Genomic DNA, 12320 nt, shown 5'->3' on the forward strand with positions numbered 1-12320 from the left:
CTGTAATCTCAGCACTTTGGGAGGCCAAGGTGGGCAGATCACGAGGTCAGGAGATCGAGACCATCCTGGCTAACACGGTGAAACCCCGTCTCTACTAAAAATACAAAAAATTAGTCAGGCGTGTTGGTGGGCACCTGTAGTCCCAGCTACTCAGGAGGCTGAGGCAGGAGAGTGGCGTGAACCTGGGAGGCGGAGCTTGCAGTAAGCTGAGATCGCGCCACTGCAATCCAGCCTAAGCAACAGAGCGAGACTCCATCTCAAAAAAAAAAAAAAAAAAAAGGACAGTGTTCCAGAGAAGTTTGAACTAACTATACAAACTTCACATAGAAGTGATAATTAAGATAATGAAATTAAAAAATGATCTAAGGAGCAAAGTAAAATTAAATCAAGGGCAGAGCCTTATATTAAGGAGCAGCAGGAAAAAGGAGTTATTAGAAAAGCAACAATAAGCCTAGTTGAAAAGATGAGAGGAAAAACAAGATCATAAAAGGTCACAAACTACAAGGTTTAAGAGTATTTCAATAAAAAAGGGATCATTAGTCAACTACTGCAGGCAAATAAATTTTAATGACAACTACAAAACTAGTTTTTCATTTGGAAATCATTTCAAAGAATAGTCTTAATAATGAGAAAGAGAAACAAATCAGATTACAATTAAATAAAGATCAGATCAAGGTTGCCAAAATAAAGGAAATAATTGTATAAAGTTTTAAAAAATGTTACACAAACAAGAAGCCAGAGGTAGGCAGAACTTGATGTTTAAGGCTGCTTCTTAAGAGCAGGACTAAGAGTGTGGTAGTAAAGTTAATTGTTCCACCCACTGAAATCTCAGTAACAATTTGGAAATAGTTGGTCCTGAGGAGATTACTCAGACAGAAGGATCTCAATTGTAAGAGATTTAAGGACTGGTCAGCCCTTCTTTAGAATCTGTTTTTTGTTTTGTTTTGTTTTGTTTTTTCAGGAAAATAAAAGGATTAAATCCTGAGTCCCCAGCCCAGGCCCAAGACTGAACTACTAAGCAATTCTCCAGCTCCAGTGAAGATAGGGTATAAGTAAGTAAAAAAAAAAAAAAAAAAAACAGCAGGGTGACCAGTAGGTGAACAAGAGATGTGGCAGGACTCTAGTCCTGGAATAAAAACTAGACAGAAAGAATAACCTGTCAAAATTAAGAAATATAAACTAAGACAAAAACCCGCATCTGGTGAATGAAATGTTAGGGCTCAGAAGTCAATACTCCAAAATATGGTACATTGACATTCTGAAGAAACTTTGATGTCTCTATGACTTTCTTCCCCCGCATACTCTCTCTCCCAAAACCTTCAGATTTTTTTTTTCTTAAGATCCAGACCCACCAAGGAGAACATTTTTTTTCCTTCTCTATAAAGCCAAGAGTATAATCACATCTTAACAAACCCTTTTACAAGATAATGTACAAATTATTTGTTCCCTGATCTAATTATTCTTCCTAGTGATCTACTTAACAGATTTTCTCTTCTCCCACCTTTCATAACCTTTTTTGCCAGGATGGTATATAAGTTCCTGAACTCCACTGGAGAGTGGGAAATCACTCTGTGATGCTCCCCATCTGCACAATAAATGTGAATGCCTTTTCTCCTATTAATCTACCTTATGTCAGTGATTTTCAGCAAACATTCAGAGAGCAAGAGGAAAGTCTCCCTTGGCCTCTATGAAACTAACACGCAGATGCACAATATATCTGTGAATCCAGGGAAGCACACTCTGAAAGGTCTATCTCAGTGAAGCAGATTCTAGACTGTCTGGCAGGAAGACTTTTGGGGGAACTCAATATATAGCTATTACTACCCATGTCACTAGAATTAGAGCTACAGCCTTTGATGTAATGTATATATCATTTTGAATCAGCTAAGGATCAAGTTTTAAACTCATAGGTGTCCAGGTGGAAACAGCTGGCAAGGCAGAGGCTGAGAAATCAAGGCATGTCTTGACAGATGGGGTAAAGTTTTTATTTTGTTTTCCTAAAGATAATTAGAACATATGTGTAACAGAAATTAAAAAAAAAAAACAGTTGAGTAGAAGACATTAAATATGTAAGAGAAAGGACAAAATTTGTGGAGGGAAGTAATGAATTAAGTTGAGAAAATAAGCTGGTAGTTTCTTTTTCCTTAACAGAATAAAAGTTATTTATACAGTGAAGAAATGTTGATTTTTTTAAAATCAGGTGCCAGTCTAGGTGCATATTATAGATTGGTAATCCGTAAACACAAGGATATGACTTTATGAAGCTTAAAATCTAGTAGAGGAGACAGAAATATATATATATATAACATATATATATATCGCATATATATCGCATATATATCGCATATATATCGCATATATATCGCATATATATCACATATATTACATATATTACATATATATTACATATATATACACTTATTTATAATGTTACTAAATATTGCCTCAATACTAGCTCAGCACTTTAGCCCTCCATTTTGAACCAAGAGGAAGTTCTCTAGAGCTAAGTTAACGTAGCTTAATAGAGCAAAGAGGCCGGGCGCGGTGGCTCAAGCCTGTAATCCCAGCACTTTGGGAGGCTGAGGCGGGCGGATCACGAGGTCAGGAGATCGAGACCATCCTGGCTAACACGGTGAAACCCCGTCTCTACTAAAAATACAAAAAGTTAGCCAGGCGTGTTGGCGGGCACCTGTAGTCCTAGCTACTCGGGAGGCTGAGGCAGGAGAATGGCGTGAACCCAGGAGGTGGAGGTTGCGGTGAGCCGAGATCGCGCCACTGCACTCCAGCCTTGGGGACAGAGAAAGACTCCGTCTCAAAAAAAAAATAAAAAAAAATAAAATAGAGCGAAGAAAGGCACTGAAAATGGCTAGATTAGTTTATGTGACTCATAAAGTATATATAGATGGTGAGATATATATATATGGTGATAAGACTTCTGTAGAAAAGAAATGAATATTGTGAAAAAGAATATGGAAAAGGGGAGAGATTAGACAGCCAATTTAGATCAGGTTGCAAAGGAAGACCAGCTTTAAGAGGTTTCACTGGAGCTAAGATCTTAATAAGTTGGCTGAACAAGGTGCTGACCAGCTGGAAAAGCCTTTCAAGTAGAAATAACAGGAAAATAAAATGCTCAGAAGAGGTAAGAAATTTAGCATATGGAGGGTCATAAAGTGGCTGGAGCATATCATGTGAGGGAGAAAGTAGCAGAAAGTACGGGGGAATCAGTAAAGGTTCAGATCATGCAGGGTTTTACAGGTTTTAATAAAGAGTTTGAATATTAAATTCTAAGTGTAAAGGGAGAAGACATTGGAGGATTTGAATGAGACAGTGAAATTTTCTAATTTACATTTTTAAAAGATTATTCTCATTTCTGTATGAACAGCATAATTAGGTGGAGGGGGGAACTGGGTGCAAAAAAAAAAAAAAAAAAAAACAGGCCGGGCACGGTGGCTCATGCTTGTAATCTCAGCACTTTGGGAGGCCAAGGCGGGCGGATAACGAGATCAGGAGATCGAGACCACGGTGAAACCCCGTCTCTACTAAAAATACAAAAAATTAGCCGGGCGTGGTGGCAGGCGCCTGTAGTCCCAGCTACTCGGAGAGGCTGAGGCAGGAGAATGGCGTGAACCCGGGAGGCGGAGCTTGCAGCGAGCCGAGATCGCGCCACTGCACTCCAGCCTGGGTGAGAGCGCGAGACTCCGTCTCCAAAAAAAAAATAAAATAAAATAAAAAATAAAAAATAAAAAGGCTATTTTAATATTCAGCCAAGAGATGGGGGTGGCCTATCCTAGGCTGGTGATGGTGGGGAGAAAGAGAAATGGAGAAGTGGGATATTCTTTGTAAGTAGAAATTTCAAAACTTTGATGGATTAGATGTGTGTGAAGACTGGAAGAAAGGTGTCCAGAAAGAAATTAGATTTCTAATTCAGGCATTTACTTGATGTCTTGATTATGTTAAATAATAGGGTTAAAAAGGAAAACCAACGTAATCAATGTGGCAGATGGGAATCAAGTGACAGAAATGACAATTTATTTAATCTACTGATATATGATGAGGTTAAAATTGAGTAGTAGGTTAGAATGACCTATGCTTGGGTTGTTTTCTGTTTATCATCATTCAAACATAACTACAAAATAATGCATATAAAATAGAGGAGTCTAGTTTTGGATTTTTGTCATGAATCAAAACTGAAACTGTTGAAACTCAATTGTGTTGAAGTAGGTAGGCAAATTTTAAAATACTATCTACTATAGAAATTCTTAAAATGCAAACCTACTTTATTAAATGGCTTTAAACACCATGTTGCCTGCCATAAGATTGTTTGGAAAGACTAAATTTAATCGGAAGCATCAATTAAAATAAAACATATTACTTTATATGTTAAATTACTATATATGTACAGTATATTATACAGTATATTATATATATTACACAGTATATTATATATATCACACAGCATATATAATATATACAGTATATTATATATATCACACAGCATATATAATATATACAGTATATTATATATATCACACAGCATATATAATATATACAGTATATTATATATCACACAGCATATATAATATATACAGTATATTATATATATCACACAGCATATATAATATATACAGTATATTATATATCACACAGTATATAATATATACAGTATATTATATATCACACAGTATATAATATATACAGTATATTATATATCACACAGTATATCATATATACTATATACAGTATATTATATATTATATATTATACATATATACAGTATATATATATATATACAGTATATTATATATCACACAGTATATATAATATATACACAGTATATATATAATATATACAGTATATATTATATTCATACTGTATATATTATATATTATATATACTGTATATAATATATAATATATATATTATATATTATATATAATATAATATAATATATATTATATACAATATAAAATATATAATATAAAATATAATATATAATATAATATATATTATATTATAATATAATATATATTATATATATTATATATAATATATTATATAATTTATAATATAATATATATTATATATATTATATATAATATATTATATTATATATATAATATAATATAATAATGTACATATTATATATATCATATATACTGTATATATTATATATAATATATACTGTATATATTATATATAATAGGGGATACAGTATACTATATTTAAGGATTTAAATTCCGTGCATATATAATATGTATATGTATATGTAATATACATATATGTAATATGTATATATTATACAGTATATTATACAGTATATATATTATACGGTATATTTTATATATATATAATTACTATATATATGTACAGAATTTAAGGATTTGACCTAGTTTTTCCCCAGAGGGGCACGTTTTTGTTACAACAAGAACATGTCTCTAAGAACCATCTTTACAATACAAAAGAACCATCTTTTACAAAAATTTTGATTAACTGTGGCATTTCCTTTCTGCTGTGAATAAAGCTGGCTACTGAATAAATTGTGAAGTACCAAAACCTCACCTTACAAATTTCTCTAATCCATTTAACTTCTTTCTTTCTACACATTTCCTGGGAATTTAATATTCTATGTATCCCTCTGGCTCTTCTTCCTCTATAGCAATTGTGGCATCCTATGCAAGACTTACATCCTCTGCACTCCTATGTTATGAATATTTTCTTTTCTATATGAACCAAAGATGATATAACCAAGCAATTCTACTTCTAGGTATATGCTCAAAAGGTTTACATACTGGTACTCAAAAAATTACTTGTACACAAATATTCATAGTAGCATTATTCAAAATAGACAAAAGGTAAAAACAACCCAAATGTCCATGGGCAGTTAACAAATAAACAAATTGTGATATATATGAAAATATCCAACCATAAAAAGGAATGAAACAGTGATACATTATATAACCTGAAAAACATTTATGCTAAGTGAAATACGCCAGACAGAATAGATCACATACTGTATGATTTTATTTACTTCTTCACACCCCCATCAAAACTGATTCACAGATGATATGATTCTAGGTACGGAAAATCCCACAGGATCCACCAAAACCTAATAGACCTAATAATGAATTTAGCAAAACTTCTGGGTAAAAACCAACATATAAAAATCAGCTGTCTTTTTATACACTAATAATAAACAATCTGAAAAGGAAATAATGGAAATAATTCCATCTATAATAGTGTCCAAAAAAGTTAAGTATTTAGGAATAAATTCAACCAAATATGTGAATAGCGCATACACTGAAAACTACAAAACATCACTTTAATAAACTAAAGAATACATAAATAAATGGAAAGACATTTCATGTTTATGGATTAGAAGACTTACTTTTGTTAAAATGGCAATGCTAACTTCAAGCAATCTATAGACTCAATGCAATCATAAAAATTCTAAGAGCCTTTCTGCAGAAACAGAAAACCCAATTCTTGAATTCATATGAAATTGCAAAGAACCTTGAATATTAAAACACTCACAAAGTAGAGGAACAAAGTTGAAGGACTATCATTTTCACATTTTATGACTTACTACAAAACTACAGTAATTAAACAGTATGGTCCTAGCATAAGAACAGACATATGCACTGATGGAACAGGATTGAGAGTCCAGGAATAATCACATATATGTATGGTCAATTGATTTTCAACAAGGATGCCAAGATCATTCACTAGGTAAAGAATAGTTTCCTCAAAAAAATGGTGCTCTGACAAATTGATATTCACATACAAAATAATAAAGTTTCAGCTTTATACAAAATTATACAAAATATATAAATTATGTATATATACATATACAAAAATGTACTTAAAATTTTATCAAAGACTTAATTATAAGAGCTAAACTCTGAAACTCTTAGGAAAGAAAGAGTTTTCGTGACCTTCACGACCTTGGATTTGGCAATGGATTCTGAGATCTGGCATCAAGAGTACAACCAACAAAAGAAAAAAATAGATAAATTGGAGTTTGTTAAAATTAAAACGTTTTTCATGTTAAAGGACATTATCCAAGAAGAGAAAGACAACTTACGGAATGGGAGAAAACATTTGCAAATCATATATCTGATAAGAATCTAGTATCCAGATTTTATAAAGAATGCCTTCTACTCAATAACGAAATGAAAAACACTCCCATTCAACTCTTAGAAGTCTTTAACAACAACAACATGGAAAACAATCTCATACAACCAGCCCACGGACTTGAATTGATGTTCCTCTAAAGATGTGCAAATGACACTTGAAAAGATGCTAAACATTATTAGTCATTAGGTCAATGCAAATCAAAATCACAATGAGATACCACTTCACTCCCATTTACATGGCAATTTTTAAAAATCAGAAAAATAACTAGCATTGTCAAGATACGGAGAAATTGCAAGCCTTTTACAATTGCAAGCCTTTTACGTTACTTATGAGAATGTAAAATTGGTCAGTTGCTGTGGAAAATGTTGACAGTTCTGATACAGGAGATAGAAATTATTTAGGCAGATAGTGAGAGCAAAAGAGTCTTTGGCAGAACTTCCCTTCTAACAAAAAGCAACCCAAGAAATGATTTTATTTCTAACAAAGAGCAGCCTGAAATATTGAACTGCAAATATGGATAAGGACGCTGGTAGTTTGCACGGGGAAATGCCAGCAGCTACACCAATAGAAAAGGGCTACCTGGGGGCCAGGCATGTCCACCCTGGAAGCTCCGTTTTCTTTTTTTTTTGTTGTTAGCACTTGTACAGTAAGAAAGAAATGGGCAACATGGAGCAGCTCAGGCAGAGAACCCACCTGAATAATACAGAGATTCATGCCATATGCAGATGGCAAACCTGGTTCTGTTTTTTCGTGCTCTGTGTAGATCAGACACCATCTCCCCACCAGCTCATCTATAAAAGCTCCTTCATTTCACTGCAGGTCAGCAACCCATTTTTCCGGGACCCCTCTCTATAACAGAAAGCTATTATCTTTCTTTCACCTATCCAATTTCCCCTTTAACTTCACTATTTGTGTGTCCACATCCTTGATCTCTGTGGCTGAGACAAGAAACCTCGGGTGTCACCCCAGACAACAAGGCCACTTCATTATGGGGGATCACCTGAGATCCAAGGTAGATTCATAAAAAGAAAGAGTATAGGAGCAGTTCTTTAAAAAGTTAAATGTAGAATTACCATATAATCCAGCAATTCCACTTCAAGGTATACACTCAAAAGAATAGAATACTAGTACTAAAAGAAATACTTGCACACAAATATTCATAGTAGCAGTAGTCACAATTGACAAAAGCTGGACACACCCAAATGTCTATAAATAGCTTAATGGACAAATAAATGGTGTTATATACATAAAATGGAAAATAGCCATAAAAAGGAATAAAGTACCTATACATGCTATAACCTGAAAAATGTTTTGTTAAGACACAAAAGGTCATATATTGTATGATCCAATTTATATATAGTTTATGAATAGGCAAATTCACAGAAATGAAAAGTAGATTGATGGTTTTCAAAGGCTGGGGGAAAGTGAGAGTGGAGAATAACTGCTTACTGAGTATGTGATATTATTTTGGGGTGACAGAAATGTTTAGAACTAGATGGAGGTGATTGCACAACATTGTTAATATAATTAATGATACTGAATTATTTTTAAATAGCTAATTTTATTGTATGAGAAATTTGCCTCAATTGAAAATAACTGGCTGTGTCTCATTTTTTAAAATCTAACTAATCTGAAGTTTACATTTAATGGCTTAATGTTCTACTCCCTGTTGGATAATATATGCAATCTGATAGAAGGAGGTAATAATGCTTTAACACAAAGAATTGGTTAATGGTGAACATTTCTGGCAGGGCAAGTTAGATAAATATTATGAGTTATGGAGGTAGTCAAACCTCCTCAATTAATACAAGTGTAAATGTGTTTTTCCTTACAGAACAATTTTTGTACATTGGTAATGGTGCTACTTCATGATTTCTGCATTTTTGTGATTCAAATTTTAAAATCCTAATTATATATATAGTTAAAATGTAGTGCTCAGATGAGGCTTATTGAACAATTAGGGCTTTATTTCTGAAAGCATGTGGTCTTAAGTGCTAGTACTTTTGAATCCCATGTCTTTAGAAATATTATTATGTATATATATTTTTAAATGGTTTGTCTTTTGCAGTAGGAGAGCACCTAGTGTCACCAGTGGAGACTGTCCAGGTTCTTGGCACCTTGAACAAAGAATTGGACAAACCACAAAAAGCAAGGAAGGAATGAAGGGGTTTACTGAAAATAAATATACACTCCACAGTGTGGGAGCGGGCTTGAGCAAAGGGGATCAAGGGCCCCATTACAGTATTTTGGGGAGTTGCAACACCCTCTAGAGAATTCCATTGGTTACTTCGGGTATGCCCTTTGTAAATGGAGAGGATGAAGTAAAGTTACAAAGTCATTTACTTGGCCTAGGCCCTATGGAGAGGATATTTCCTGTCATAGCTGAAGTGTGAATCAGCCTTATGTTCCCTGCCTCCAGACCCTATTTTCCTGCCTCATCTGCCCCGAGAGATGTGATCCTCATATATTTTTATGGAAGGCAGAGGGACCAATGGTCTTTTTTCTATAACTGTTTTATGCTAGCTTGAAGCATAGTCCCTACCTACTGGGGATCACAAAACTGTCATTCTGCTGTGTCTAGTGGAGGCAAGGTAGCTCCTTGATGGCCAGGGGTGGTGTCTTCACTTGTAACTGGCTGGAGCCTTTGTTGCATGATCATCTAAAGCTTGATGCTCTCTAGGCGAGAGGAAATTAATTTGGTTAAAAGATTTAATGGGAACTTCATGGGGTGGGTGCTTCTGCTGTCAGGAATGTTTGTTATAGAGAATTGCAAGAGAAAAAACAAAACCTGGTTTGTTCTAGAATCTATGTGTTTCCTTAAAGTCTTAGCACAAGTCACTCCATTTGGTTTGGTTTGGTTTGGACTGTTGGGGCCTAGTGCATGAGCTTACTTCAAAACAATGGCCTCCCAGAATTTTGTTTAAAAAATTCCTCCTTTTTGGTTAGGTTCTCACTTAGGTGAGAGTGTAACCAAAACTTAGGGCCTTAGCACCACTTAGTTACCATCATTTTGGGTTTCCGGTTTCAGCACATTAGGTTATGGTGTCCCCATGGTTGCACATTTCTTTCAGTTCCTGTTATTCCAGTTGAAGAGAGACCATATGACATTCTAGAGATGGCTGCATGCAAGCATTTAAAACCTTTAAGATAATGCAGCGCACCAGGGAGACTATTATTATGACTATTGAGAGTATAATACCAGAGTATGCTCCTTACCCAATGTCCCCATAAACCAAAACTTCCTAAAATCAAATAGATCAAAGACTGACTTAACTAAGCAGTTCCTTCATTAATCCACTACCACTGAATTTCTATGATTTTCATTTGATGTATCCCTTTATAGGTCACAAGTGACAGAAGCTGTACAGATACTTTTCTGTTCAGCCAATCCCATTATAACTTTCACAATAGAATTTAAAGTCTGTTGTGAAATTGTAGTCTTTACAGTATTATTTGCTATAGATCCTATCATCTGGGATATATTTCTAATTATTGCCTCTTTTACTTTAAACTGTGGAAAAAGGAACTAACAAATGATGCCCTTCTAGAATAATGAAGCCCTCCTGCAATGCTCTTTTTAACCCCTGATGTGGGTCAACAGGGATGAACCAATGTTTTATTTTTGACTGATTATGAGGCAACACATGTACCATTAAAGTTTCCTACCTACATTGGGTCTTTATCTATGATTTATCATAGTATAAGTTTATCCATGTTTAAGGCTAATTTCCCTGGTTAGTTTTACCTTAAGAGTTCCAAAGGGTGTAAAGCTCCAGGAGTGTGGAGGGACCCTTCTCAGTTGCAAGACCATGAACCCAAAGCCCAGGGTCCCAAAGTTTTGTTGTAGTGTGCATAGCAAGGACAGTTTTTTCCCGATGTTTCCAGAATATCCAAACCATAAAAGCTTTCTTTACCTGATGAAAATACACTGTAGCATAATAATCTTCTCTTATAACATCAGCCCTCTTGCATGGGAAAGCTTTTGCACAACCAGAAAACATGCATTGAAAATAACAATTGAATGAAATCCCTTTATAAAATGTTTAAGTGGCCTACCAGTAACCAAATGTACCTGAAGCTTTAATTGTTTTTCCAGAAATATGGGGTCAAACATTGGTTATAAACTATTCTAGTAATTTGTAAGATACCACACCTATGTATTCAATTTGGATTACTTTATATTTTTCATGATGAATTATGGAATGCAGAACTTTTAATAATAAAAGCTTTAAGGGCTCAGGAAGGACAAGGAGGCCATCCTGGTTCTCCACAAACACATGCTTAGTTAACATTAGACTTATATCCTCTTGAATACCAGCTGTATTTCCAAATTTGGTACACAGCACTGACAAGGAAATTCGGTTATTTCTGTGATTTACAATAACAACATAATAACCATAATTATAATTGACAGTATATATTTAGATATTAGAATTTTAGCAATCTCATACAATTTTGGAACATATATTAGTATTGTTCACAAAAATATAACCTAAACAATATTGAGCATCATTTTGACAATCTCATGTAACTAAACATGTTAAATCATCCTGTTTATCTCCTTTCTGGATGTTTTAAGGGGCCCTCTGATTCATCCTAAAAGCCAGCCACTAAGAAAGACAATTTTGGAACTGAAGTTTGATTTTGGAATTTCAGATTACCATAAATTATTTATTTTGCCAAAATGACGACTTAGGAATTTAAATAAGTAAAAACTTTTTTATAATCTTTTACCCCCCCAAAAAAAAATCCGAATTCTACTGTTTTTACACATTTTGCATGTAAAGCTGTGTCTAGTAGTGTTAATTGCATGTTACAATGGCAAATTTTAATGTAAATCCTGGTAAGTTGTGTTCTGATAAGGTTTGACTATTTCCAGCACAGCTAGGAATGTGGCCAACTCCACATGTCCCCAGGCCTTACCTAGCTGGGAAAGCAGACAAGTTAAACAATTTTCAAAAGCCAAACAAGCAACTTATGACCTTAACGCATTTAGCAAACCTAACATTTAAACATAATTTAGACCACATGTTTACATTATGAAGACATTTGTATTTTACCAATAATCTATAAAACTATCTTTATTTCCCAAAGATCACTCAAGTTACATGAACTAAATAAAAGGCATTACATTTTTCACTTTTCTGTCAAAATATTTAAGATCTTATTATTAAGCCAATTAATTT

Source organism: Nomascus leucogenys, chromosome X, assembly GCF_006542625.1.
Source record: "Nomascus leucogenys isolate Asia chromosome X, Asia_NLE_v1, whole genome shotgun sequence".
Classification (NCBI taxonomy): Eukaryota; Metazoa; Chordata; class Mammalia; order Primates; family Hylobatidae; genus Nomascus; species Nomascus leucogenys.